Source organism: Salmo salar, chromosome ssa03 (genome assembly GCF_905237065.1).
Source record: "Salmo salar chromosome ssa03, Ssal_v3.1, whole genome shotgun sequence".
In the NCBI taxonomy this organism is placed as follows: Eukaryota; Metazoa; Chordata; class Actinopteri; order Salmoniformes; family Salmonidae; genus Salmo; species Salmo salar.
This window is the reverse complement of record NC_059444.1, coordinates 14,943,283-14,956,047: the sequence shown is the minus strand read 5'-3', so window position 1 is coordinate 14,956,047 and position 12,765 is coordinate 14,943,283. Positions and strand designations below refer to the sequence as shown.

The 12,765-nt window shown below is 41.7% G+C and overlaps 1 long non-coding RNA gene across 1 annotated transcript; it reads left to right on the top strand.

Annotated features, from left to right (window-relative positions):
* Window positions 1–7,577: 7,577 nt before the first annotated feature.
* LOC106599188 (uncharacterized) lies at window positions 7,578–9,212 on the top strand. Its single transcript, XR_001327372.2, has 2 exons — window positions 7,578–7,871; window positions 8,873–9,212. It is a non-coding gene; the product is annotated as an uncharacterized lncRNA (long non-coding RNA).
* The last annotated feature ends 3,553 nt before the right edge of the window (window positions 9,213–12,765 follow it).

The following is a 12,765-nucleotide window of genomic DNA, read 5'->3' as shown; positions in this document are numbered from 1 at the left end:
TTGCCTAAACCAGTGGGATGCATAGCTCTGCAAATCTTAAAATCACACAAAGCCTATTGGGCAGGGATTACTATCTGTAGATCAGTGATTCTACATCTCACTTTGCGCAAGCTGATCCTCTCCAACGGACTCAGAAGTTGTAGCTGTTGGCGTAAGACATCTGGGCTGTATGATGCATCATACGGGACAGATTTCTGTATTTTGAAAGTTGCATCTCTTAAACTTGATTGCTGACATGCAAAACATTTTGGGACTATATCAACAATGGACTAATGAAAGAAATACCAAAAGATGGTTTTTGGGTGGAGTTTTCCTTTAAGGTGTTGGCTTGACAGTCCAATAAACTTCCATGGTTGGTTTCATTGACTCTCCCCTTTAACTGCCCCTAATTGACCCATTTTTAGCAACAACTTCTGAGTCTGTTGAAGAGGATCAGCTAGAGCAAAGTGAGATGTAGAATCACTGATATACAAATAGTATTCCCTGACAAATAATAGGCTTTGTGCGATTAAGATTCACAGAGCTACGCTTTCCCTGGCTTAGGCCAGGGTTTCCCAAACTCGGTCCTGGTGCACATTTTGGCTTTTGACCTAGCACGACACAGCTGATTCAAATAACCAACTCATCATCAAGCTTTGATTATTTGAATCAGCTGTGTAGTGCTAGGGCAAAAACCTAACCACAACAGAGTTTGGGAAACCCTGGCTTAGGCGATCCCCCCCACCAAACACACACAACCAGACGATTGATTCAGTTAAATAACATTTCCTAGGATTTTCAACCTGCAACAATCTGGTGGATCATGCTGGAAGCAAAATGCCCCAAAAAGCATGGCCCTAGTCCTGACACATTGCCACAATTGGTAAATAACACCTCCAAGAAAGTATGCCAACTAATTACAGAGAATACGTATCACATTTTCAAATAATTTTAAATGGAAAGTCCATAAATGTGGAGATTTCTGAAGCGATGTGTCATATTTTCATAGTAGAAGTATCATTTTGCCTATACTTGCACCACTAACTTAGTTCGTAAACACCATGCCTGGGCGGCAGGTAGCCTAGCGGTTAAGAGCGTTGGGCCAGTAATCGAAAGGTTGCTGGTTTGAATCCCTGAGCCGACTATGTGAAAAATCTGTTGATGTGCTCTTGAGCAAGGCACTTAACCCTAATTGCTCCTGTAAGTCCCTCTGGATAAGTCTACTAAATTACTAAAATGTAAAAAACAACATTTAAATCACTAGTTGACATGTATTTATCTCATACGAGAGTTCCAGCCTTGATGGGAACTCTTTTTGACACCACAGTGGTGATCTCAAGATCAGGACATCCTTTTCCTTGGCCAAGGTCGAATGGCTCCTTATGATAATCCCCACCTGGCATAGACAGTAGAGCATTATATAAAACCCTAGGAAGCTCTCACAAGTAGCCACACATCCTCACCTCATCATACAATACCTGCTCCGTCTATTGGCTGTTTGTGTCATTGACTTGGGAGCAATCATCAACATCATGGATGCTAAGTGTCTCGTGTCTCTCATGGTGGTTCCCCATGGTTGTGATGTATGGGACCCAGGGGCAGGACGCCAGGGTGAAGCTGTGTGGGAGAGAGTTTATCCGTATGGTGGTCACATCGTGTGGGAGCTCCAGACCTTGGACAACACCACAGTGAGTACAACTCTCAAGGATCTAATACAGGGCTCTCCAACCCTGTTCCTGGAGCACTACCCTCCTGTAGGTTTTCACACCAACCCTGTTCCTGGACCACTACCCTCCTGTAGGTTTTCACACCAACCCTGTTCCTGGAGCACTACCCTCCTGTAGGTTTTCACTCCAACCCTGTTCCTGGAGCACTACCCTCCTGTAGGTATTCACTCCAACCCTGTTCCTGGAGCACTACCCTCCTGTAGGTTTTCACTCCAACCCTGTTCCTGGAGCACTACCCTCCTGTAGGTATTCACTCCAACCCTGTTCCTGGAGCACTACCCTCCTGCAGGTTTTCACTCCAACCCTGTTCCTGGAGCACTACCCTCCTGTAGGTTTTCACTCCAACCCTGTTCCTGGAGCGCTACCCTCCTCAAATAAAATGTATTTATATAGCCCTTCTTACATCAGCTGATATGTCAAAGTGCTGTACAGAAACCCAGCCTAAAACCCCAAACAGCAAGCAATGCAGGTGTAGAAGCACGGTGGCTAGGAAAAACTCCCTAGAAAGACCAAAACCTAGGAAGAAACCTAGAGAGGAACCAGGCTATGAGGGGTGGCCAGTCCTCTTCTGGCTGTGCCGGGTGGAGATTATAATAGCACATGGCCAAGATGTTCATATGTTCATAAATGAACAGCATGGTCAAATAATAATAATCATAGTAGTTGTCGAGGGTGCAACAAGTCAGTAACACAAGAGTAAGTGTCAGTTGGCTTTTTCATAGCCGATCTTTGAGAGTATCTCTACCGCTCCTGCTGTCTCTAGAGAGTTGAAAACAGCAGGTCTGGGACAGGTAGCACGTCCGGTGAATAGGTCAGGGTTCCAGCAGGTCTGGGACAGCAGGTCTGGGACAGGTGGCACGTCCGGTGAACAGGTCAGGGTTCCATAGCTGCAGGCAGAACAGTTGGAACTGGAGCAGCAGCACGGCCAGGTGAACTGGGGACAGCAAGGAGTCATCAAGCCAGGTAGTCCTGAGGCATGGTCCTAGGGCTCAGGTCCTCCGAGAGAGAGAAAGAAAGAAAGAGAAAATTAGAGAGAGCATATTTAAATTCACACAGGACACCGGAAAAGACAAGAGAAATACTCCAGATGTGACAGACTGACCCTAGCCCCCGACACATAAACTACTGCAGCATAAATACTGGAGGCTGAGACAGGAGGGGTCAGGAGACACTGTGGCCCCATCCGATGAAACCCCCGGACAGGGCCAAACAGGTAGGATATAACCCCACCCACTTTGCCAAAGCACAGCCTCCACACCACTGGAGGGATATCTCCAACCACTAACATACCATCCCGGGACAAGGCCGAGTATAGCCCACAAAGATCTCCGCCACGGCACAGCCCAAGGGGGGGCGCCAACCCAGACAGGAAGACCATGTCAGTGACTCAACCCACTCAAGTGATAAACCCCTCCCAGGGACGGCATGGAAGAACACCAGTAAGCCAGTGACTCAGCCCCCGTAATAGGGGTAGAGGCAGAGAATCCCAGTGGAAAGAGGGGAAACCAGCCAGGCAGAGACAGCAAGGGCGGTTCGTTGCTCCAGGCTTTCCGTTCACCTTCACACCCCTGGGCCAGACTACACTTAATCATAGGACCTACTGAAGAGATGTGTCTTCAGTAAAGACTTAAAGGTTGAGACTGAGTCTGCGTCTCTCACATGGGTAGGCAGACTATTCCATAAAAATTGAGCTCTATAGGAGAAAGCCCTGCCTCCAGCTGTTTGCTTAGAAATTCTAGGAACAATTAGGAGGCCCGCGTCTTGTGACCGTAGCGTACGTGTAGGTATGTACGGCAGGACCAAATCGGAAAGATAGGTAGGAGCAAGCCCATGTAATGCTTTGTAGGTTAGCAGTAAAACCTTGAAATCAGCCCTTACCTTAACAGGAAGCCAGTGTAGGGAGGCTAGCACTGGAGTAATATGATCAAATTTTTTGGTTCTAGTCAGGATTCTATCAGCCGTATTTAGCACTAACTGAAGTTTATTTAGTGCTTTATCCGGGTAGCCGGAAAGTAGAGCATTGCAGTAGTCCAACCTAGAAGTAACAAAGGCATGGATGAATGTTTCTGCATCATTTTTGGACAGAAAGTTTCTGATTTTTGCAATGTTACGTAGATGGAAAAAAGCTGTCCTTGAAACAGTCTTGATATCTTCTTCAAAAGAGAGATCAGGGTCCAGAGTAATGCCGAGGTCCTTCACAGTTTTATTTGAGACGACTGTACAACCATCCAGATCAATTGTCAGATTCAACAGAAGATCTCTTTGTTTCTTGGGACCTAGAACAAGCATCTCTGTTTTGTCCGAGTTTAAGAGTAGAAAGTTTGCAGCCATCCACTTCATTATGTCTGAGACACAGGCTTCTAGCGAGGGCAATTTTGGCGCTTCACCATGTTTCATTGAAATGTACAGCTGTGTGTCATCCGCATAGCAGTGAAATTTAACATTATGTTTTCAAATGACATCCCCAAGAGGTAAAATATATAGTGAAAACAATAGTGGTCCTAAAACGGAACCTTGAGGAACACCGAAATTTACAGTTGATTTGTCAGAGGACAAACCATTCACAGAGACAAACTGATATCTTTCTGATAGATAAGACCTAAACCACGCCAGAACTTGTCCATGTAGACCAATTTGGGTTTCCAATCTCTCCAAAAGAATGTGGTGATCGATGGTATCAAAAGCAGCACTAAGATCTAGGAGCACAAGGACAGACGCAGAACCTCGGTCTGACGTCATTAAAAGGTCATTTACCACCTTCACAAGTGCAGTCTCAGTGCTATGATGGGGTCTAAAACCAGACTGAAGCGTTTCGTATACATTGTTTGTCTTCAGGAAGGCAGTGAGTTGCTGCGCAACAGCTGTTTCTAATTATTTTGAGAGGAATGGAAGATTCGATATAGGCCGATAGTTTTTTTTATAATTTCTGGGTCAAGATTTGGCTTTTTCAAGAGAGGCTTTATTACTGCCACTTTTAGTGAGTTTGGTACACATCCGGTGGATAGAGAGCCGTAGGTTTTCCTGTAGGTTTTCACTCCAACCCTGTTCCTGGAGCACTACCCTCCTGTAGGTTCACTCCAACCCCTGTTGTAAGTAACCTGATTCAGCTTATCAACCAGCTAATCATTAGAGTCAGGTGCGCTAGATTGGGGTTGGAGTGAAAACCTCCCGGATGGTAGCTCTCCAGGAACAGGGTTGGAGTGAAAACCTCCCGGATGGTAGCTCTCCAGGAACAGGGTTGGAATGAAAACCTCCCGGATGGTAGCTCTCCAGGAACAGGGTTGGAGTGAAAGTGAAAACCTCCCGGATGGTAGCTCTCCAGGAACAGGGTTGGACAGCCCTGCTCTAATAGCTTGTTTCACATGTTTTATGATGTTGTTGTTTGTGCATTCACAATGTACATTTGTGAGTTCAATTTAGTTGAATCCAAAAGGCATACATGTATTTTTATACTGAAAAGCACGAGAATGGAGGTTACGGTGAATGTAATCCTTTTCTCAACCAAGCTAACTGACATTTGCCTAAACTGTAAATTATGCCTTATTCAGTTCTCCTCCTACAAGGGCAATTCTGAATTGGCTGAACAGCGACTAGTTTGCCATCCTAAAGACTTCAGAGACAGAGACTGGCAGAGATGTGGTGAGGCAGAGAGACGACCAGGAATCCACAGAGTGTAACAGAAGACCAGCAGAACCATCTAGGGTTCACCAGCACACCTCCACAGGTCCAGGGGGAGATGTAGCTTTCCATTGTCCCTCTGGGGTACGTGTCCACCCGTACCACTGTGACGTGGGGCCTGCTGGGGTGTGCTGCCGGTCTGGCTGCAACATGAGCGAGCTGCTCCTGTATTGCTGACCTAAAGCTAATGCTAGGCTAGAGATACATTTCACAAAGAATTGTTGGTTAGCCATTGGAATGATGGAATAGGGTATAATCTGTTATATTTACATTTGTTGGCATGTTTGAGCACCATTTTGCAGTTGCTAAACCTTTGCATTAGAGCTAATGCAGTTGTAAAAAGAATGTTAACTGAAATGTTAGGGTCGTTTTTCTTGTCATGAATTGTGTGTTAATTTAAATCACCAGATTATTGTTGTTGAATGACTTGTGTAATGACAAAATCAAGACAAAAACAAGTTGTTGAAAGATGCTTTATTTATAATAATAATCTATCGTTTATTATATTCATTTTATACTTGATTCTCACCTGCACAATGAAGGACAACAAAGAATGCCAAATGTGAGTTGTCAAGAAATCTTCCTGCTTTTGAAGATCATTGAGTGGTGGTTACTTAATAGATCTTATGTATACCACCATGCTTTTGGACTTCAAGCTTCAAATAGGGACAATTACCCCTCACTTCTCTGAAAGTCTTGCGAGCTTTCTGGAACAAAATTCCTCCAAATTATGTTAAAGGAGTACTTCACCCAAATTACAAAATAATATATTGGTTAAAAAGGTACTATTGGTTATATAGGTACTGTTGACATTGGATTTGTGCCACACATGCTGAAAAGTTAGCATTTGCTATACAGTATAAAGGCAATTGATCCATGTATCACAGACAAAACTACACCCCCGATAGCATCCCTTTCTATTAAAGATCAAATTATCAGCCTGTCATCTCACTCCACTCTTAACAATGTCCATTCTCATTACAATCTTCATCATTGTACTTATTTAAAAAAATGCAGAGAAAATCCTTTCAAAAGTCTGTATGGCAGTAGCCAGATTACAACTCCCAATACACACTTGGTCTGAATAGACACTGAATCCAGTTGAATCTCTCCAATAGGGAATAAGCAGATTGAGGGCATGGGCCAAGTGCTCCAACTATAACATAAAGAGGGGGGTCCAGCTAATATCCTGTGAAATATGATACACACTACAGATGCCCCTGAATAGCGGAACATTTAGCTACAGTAAGATGCTATATGTGGAATAGGGGCTAATGTATGGTTCCTGTAGTGTTATGTCAGATAGGATGGTGTTAGAGCCATTTTGATTTAAAAAAATGGTTTGTGGTTAAGTCATTGAAATGTGGAGCTCTTGACATTTTAAATATTGTCCCATGTACATTGTGTAATTTACGGATGGTCCCTAACTAGCCTATAAGGAATATCGAATGTCAAACCAAATTGACCATGGGCATTACGATCTGATCAGGTCGCATGCTTCTGCGCTCCAAATGTATGATTACTTGGGTTCTGCCAGCTGTGGGCAGGATTGACATAAACCCAACCCAGGGAAAACTGTTGCGATACCCTTCATTCTGTGACATAACATGTTTTCCTAATTATCTCGCAAATCTCTGTTTTGGACGAGACTGACTTTATGACCAAAATTATCGTATTTACACTTTGTAGTAAATTTTGACACTAGAATAAATGTTTCTGACTCATATCGATGACACATAAGCAACTTCTTCTTTTGAAAAAACGGCCTATTATTGTAGATAGAGACCCAGTGTGAAAGGCAAAAACCATACGCATCGCGTCAATAGGGTTAACCCAGTTGGTTATAATTGGAACGTGGCTCATATAGTGAGGATCCCTTAATTCAGAAACTAAAGTAGGGAGATTGGTCGGGGTGGACGTATACCGCGACATTCTAGCAATACCAAAGGGTACAAGTCGCATCGGGACAACTGTAGCATTTTAACCTTTCCCTAACCTTAAACGAAGCATCAAGCAGCCTGTTCTCAGAGCAAGACGTTTATTGCAATACGTTCTCCAATATGTACAGTACGACACATTACTTCATATAATTTATATGATATTGTATGGCCGCTATTCCATTCGTAACGTAACATATAGTGGGTGTGCGCAATTGACGTACGACGCCTCCTGGCGGCCAGATTGGAAGACCACTGCATTAATTATTCTGACCACAGCCGAGTGGCTACCGCAAACTGCATGATAACACTGCCTAAAACTAGTCGATTCATGACCACGGTCACCTTCTGTATAGTATTTGGCTGTTCGAAGGCAGGAAAGACAAGGAATATATATATATATATATATATTACAGATTCCCCCCAATCGTGAAACACCATTAGTGACACCAAGATAAGACTCAAGAACTGTCTGAAAAGCAAATAAGTATTTTTGCCCGTCAAGACCTGAACCCAGACAGCTGTCAAGTAACCGGTCATTTCATCACTGGTAAGTTAAGTTTGATCGATTTCGAGTTTAGCTGTTAAGCTAACCAAATATTAACACTAAGTTAGACAAAATTAGCTAGCAACAGGAGGTAGCTTGTAGTCTAGCATTTAGCAAGTGTAGCGTGAGTTTAAAGTTTTGGGGAAGCTATTTTTCACCACAAAAATTCACCTTTATAACAAAGGATTGCATGCCTCTATCATCGCATTTGCAGACTAATTTAAACCTACTATTCCTAATGTGATGAGTAGATTGGATAGTCATAATTTAGGCTATTAGTAAGCGTGTAGTGGCATTTACACAGGAAAAACGTGGCCTTTGATAAACATTTAATTAAATTCTACAACACGTTATATTACTGGAGAAATTAGCAGAAATTAAAAAAAATAAGATGGTAGCCTAGGGCTACTCTACTGACACCAGATCAATAAAAAACACATTACATGATTGCATTCAAGACAATCCAGGCCTATGAAAAAGGGGTCCTGGTTAAAAGGGATCCAGCTTTTGTCAAATTGTCAAAAGTATTTTTTTGTGCATTTTAGCTAAACCTTTTCCTAACCTTAACCTAATTCTCCTAACCTGCTGTTTAAATTATCCTAATCTGCTACAAAATGTCAAGTCTTTAATTTGACAAAAGCTGGATCCCTTTTAGCCATGACCATGAAAAGGGGAGAAGCAAATTATACAATATGACATCCACATAGCCTGGAGGACATTATAGTCCAAAAAAAAACATTAATATGATAATCCAAAGATAATTTGAGAACTTTATAAGAGGGAACATTTATGGGCATTACAGCATAGGACAAAGGCCTCGAGGGGATAGGACAACCTGCTGTGTTGACTATGGGTTCAAACCCAACAATATATTTAATCTTTATGACAAACACCTGAAGGAGTTAAACACAACCAAATAATTAAGAGCACTGATGGTATAGGTGACCTGAAGAAGTGATATTTAACATCAGGTGTGCTTTTCATTTGTTTATGTACTACTGTAGGTTCACCAGCTGACCTCTATCAAGACACCCATGTCAACTGGATTCCCACTGTGAAGATGAGCAATGCTGCAGCGGCATCAGTTTGTACTTCGTCCTTTTCCAGTTATAAAAGGAGACATCCCTCAGTTATACGAGATGGTCATATGCTGTGCTTTGGTCAATCTGAACGATTCTGTTGTGCACATAGTCACCTTGTCATGATGACAAAAGTGCCCCCTTAAACCATATGAATATATACAATTTAATTTGGAATGTGTAAAAGACTATTGCTTATGATAACATACTGTGCTTTAATAGACTATTGTTTATATGGGTGAAATTAAAAGTATTGTCATCTCTGCTTTGCCTAGCCCCATTAAATGTTTTAGCCTCACTATTTTCTTTCTTTACCATTTAAAACACAATTAGTATAGACAATGGCAATTTTGGTAGTCTTAGGCAAACAATCTTCATTATCACAGTGGCACCTCGAAGTGCCTCTCAGACCTTCTTGGAGAAAAGTACCTGGCCTTGAACTTGGTAGTAGTGATTTCACACATTTCATAACCTAGTTTACAACAGTTGGATTTGCACCAAAAAAAAGTCAGCACAAGGCATGTACAAAATGTAGTATAATGTTTGCCTCATACATTGTCTACTGGTATCATTTAAAAACAAATTGAGAATGTATAGCTGAACATTATGTAAACTGTGTGAGTTATGCTATTCTCTGCTTCAGATGCACAATGTCAAAGGGTGCATTGCAAATGCTCATAAGGCTAATACTGTATGCCAGTGGTTCCCAACTCCGGTCCTCAAGTACCCCCAACAGTACAGTTTATTGCAGCCGCAGACACACACACCTGATTCAACTTGTTAACTAATCATCAGGCCCTCTGAGTTGAATCAAGTATGTTTGTCCAGGGCTACAAAATGTGTGCTGTTGGGGGAACTCAAGGACCGGAGATGGGAACCACTGCTGTTGACCTATGGCTACATTGGCATTGCATGCCATTATCAGCTGCAAAACGGGTTCACATGGCTGATATCCTAAAACAATTTGGACAATCAAATAAGACTAATTGGAGAGCTTATGACTGAACAGAAATGTAATGTTCATTTAAGAATACAACACAGACCAATTAGAGACAGATTCCCTTCCTCTTTATTGCACGATTGATCTGTGATTAATCAACACAAGTTAATCTTGAATAATAGTTAACATAACATTTCAAACAAGTTTAAATGCTTAACTTCAAACCAACAGTTTCATATAATTTCAGTGTTTACAAGTAAGCTAACTCATGTAAAGGTTAGACATTTATGTAACAAAGTAGGCCATTATTACTAAAACAATTTCAGGTGAACAACAAAAAGTCAATACCAGAGGTTTCCGACCACCCTCCACTGATCCCTGATCTACTGGGTGAGCAGCCTTCTGTTCCAGACCAGCAATTGCACACTTGAATATGAACTAATTAGGTGTGATACATTGAATCAGTTAGTGCTGGGCTGAAATTGAAGCCTACACACCTAGCAGGGTTGGCCTACTCCAGTTGTAATAGGTTTATACATTGTCACTTACAAAAAAAAGTATTTTGGTTCACAAAAATTGCTAACATAATCCATGGTTTACAAGGATGTACCCTGATCTTGGGACATCATCTGTAGACAGGGTTTGACGGCTCTCTGTATCTTAGGACAGAAAAAACATCAAAGAAACAGACTGCATTATGCTCAAGTTAGACAGCCCTGAATATTATGTTGCTATATCTCTCTGTCCTCAGTTTCTCTCGCTAGGGACTGGAACTGTAGAATAGTTTAATAATGTCTTCCCACAAAGTTAACGTTACCTGCCCAGTCCAGAGTAGCCTACTTTCCTGTTCTGACAGCTGGAAGTACTATCTAATCCTTTCACCCTCTTCCATAGCTGATAGGTAGGTACACATGCATTTGGAGTTACAACGATAAATACATCAAGATAGCTAACTAGCTAATATGAAGTTAGCAAACTGGTGATATTTAATTCACGTAGCTAGTTTGCTGTACAGTATGTAAAGTTAGCTAACATTAACGTTACGTTAGTACAGTAATGTTAGCTCATTTGGGTTAGCCTGCACACGAAGTTACTGTAGCAAGCTAGCAAATATTGTTTTTGATCACTTCCAACATTATTTACTTACTTGAATAGGTTCTCCCACTGCCTCCGTTTTCTGGGTCCTTAGAAAAATGAAATAATGGGCAATCTTCCCTAAGTTTCCAGTGGTTGTAAAACGCTACCATTCATGTGGACGATTGGAAAACTTTCGACAGAGTTTGTTTGGTCTTCCAACACGGAGCGTGGTGCGGTTGCTAGGCGATTTCTGACGTAACTGCAAGCCCTATAGTACTAAATGGATGGATACATATTTATCTCCCAAGTCCTACGAATTGCCCTGAGGTCAGGTTCCCAAGTCCTACGAATTGCCCTGAGGTCAGGTTCCCAAGTCCTACGAATTGCCCTGAGGTCAGGTTCCCAAGTCCTACGAATTGCCCTGAGGTCAGGTTCCCATGCCCTGAGGTCAGGTTCCCAAGTCCTACGAATTGCCCTGAGGTCAGGTTCCCAAGTCCTACGAATTGCCCTGAGGTCAGGTTGAACTGTGTGACAAAGAACTAGACTGTGAGTAATACATGTCATAATCATGACATCTCCCAAGTTGTGTTATTGGATTAATGGGAAACGAGTTGGAACCAACCTGTATTTTGGTGTCCTAGGCTACGTTCACACTAGCAGACCAATTCTGATATTTTTCCACTAATTGTTCTTTTGACCAATCACGCCAGATATTTTTCAAAGTTCATCTGATTGGTCGAAAGACCAATTAGTGAAAAGGTTATCAGAATTTGGCTTCCTGTCTGAACACAGCCTAATAGAAACGGCTATATGGCAAAATACAGTTTGTTGTTTCCTGGTTTAAAACCAGGTGATAGTTGTCAAAATGTCAAATTAGATTTTCACCTCCCCATAGCAGGTTATTTATTCGCTGAATTTATTCATCCAATCAGCCTAACATCAAATGATCACTGTTCACATTGATTGCACACAGTTGCGGTTCAAATTGCACATTGACTTTTGAAGGTGCCCTATAAAATTAATTGTGGGATGAACCAACATTTTATAGGGGTGCACATGTTTAACACTTATGGGGTGACTCTGGGGAGTAACCTGCACTTCTGTCATTTTAACCCTATCCATATTAGGCCAACTGCATTTCCTGCAAGAAGGATACAGTTATTATTGGAGAAAGAAAAAGCTAATTTTCCAATTAATTTAGAATTTCTTGTTATGTCCTGAAATGATTGAATGTAAATGGAATTGACGACAGCCAATCCTGTTTTTTTGACAGGCAACTTGGCGAGGCAAGGACTTTTGCAGTGTGTTTTATCCACCATCAGAGGGCACCAGATATCTACTGTGTCTGCATTTCACCATGACAGTTTCCCAATTTACCGAATAGTGAGTGACTGAGAACTACTGATTATTTGTCAATTGAGCTCATTCTGTCAGTTCTAATTTCGACCTACAGTATTTCCTTGTCTATAGTTTGTTTCTACAACCCGTATAACTGCAATTTACCTGCAATGCAGATGCTTGATCTTTTCCTGATAAAACTGTGGTTGGAGGGGAGTAGGATTGGTATTCCTGAAGCATTGTTTTGTTGAAGTGTGGTTTTATCTTGGAGAGGTTAGGCTGATTGATTGCACCCAAATTGGCCATTTTAATGTATAAAAAAGATCATAAGCAGTATAACCAGTATTTCATTATTTATAATGAAAACAAGATGACATTGCTTTTGATAGCTGTTATACTGCTTTAAAACACTCTACCTCTTTCTGCTTTAAAACACTCTACCTCTTTCTGCTTTAAAACACTC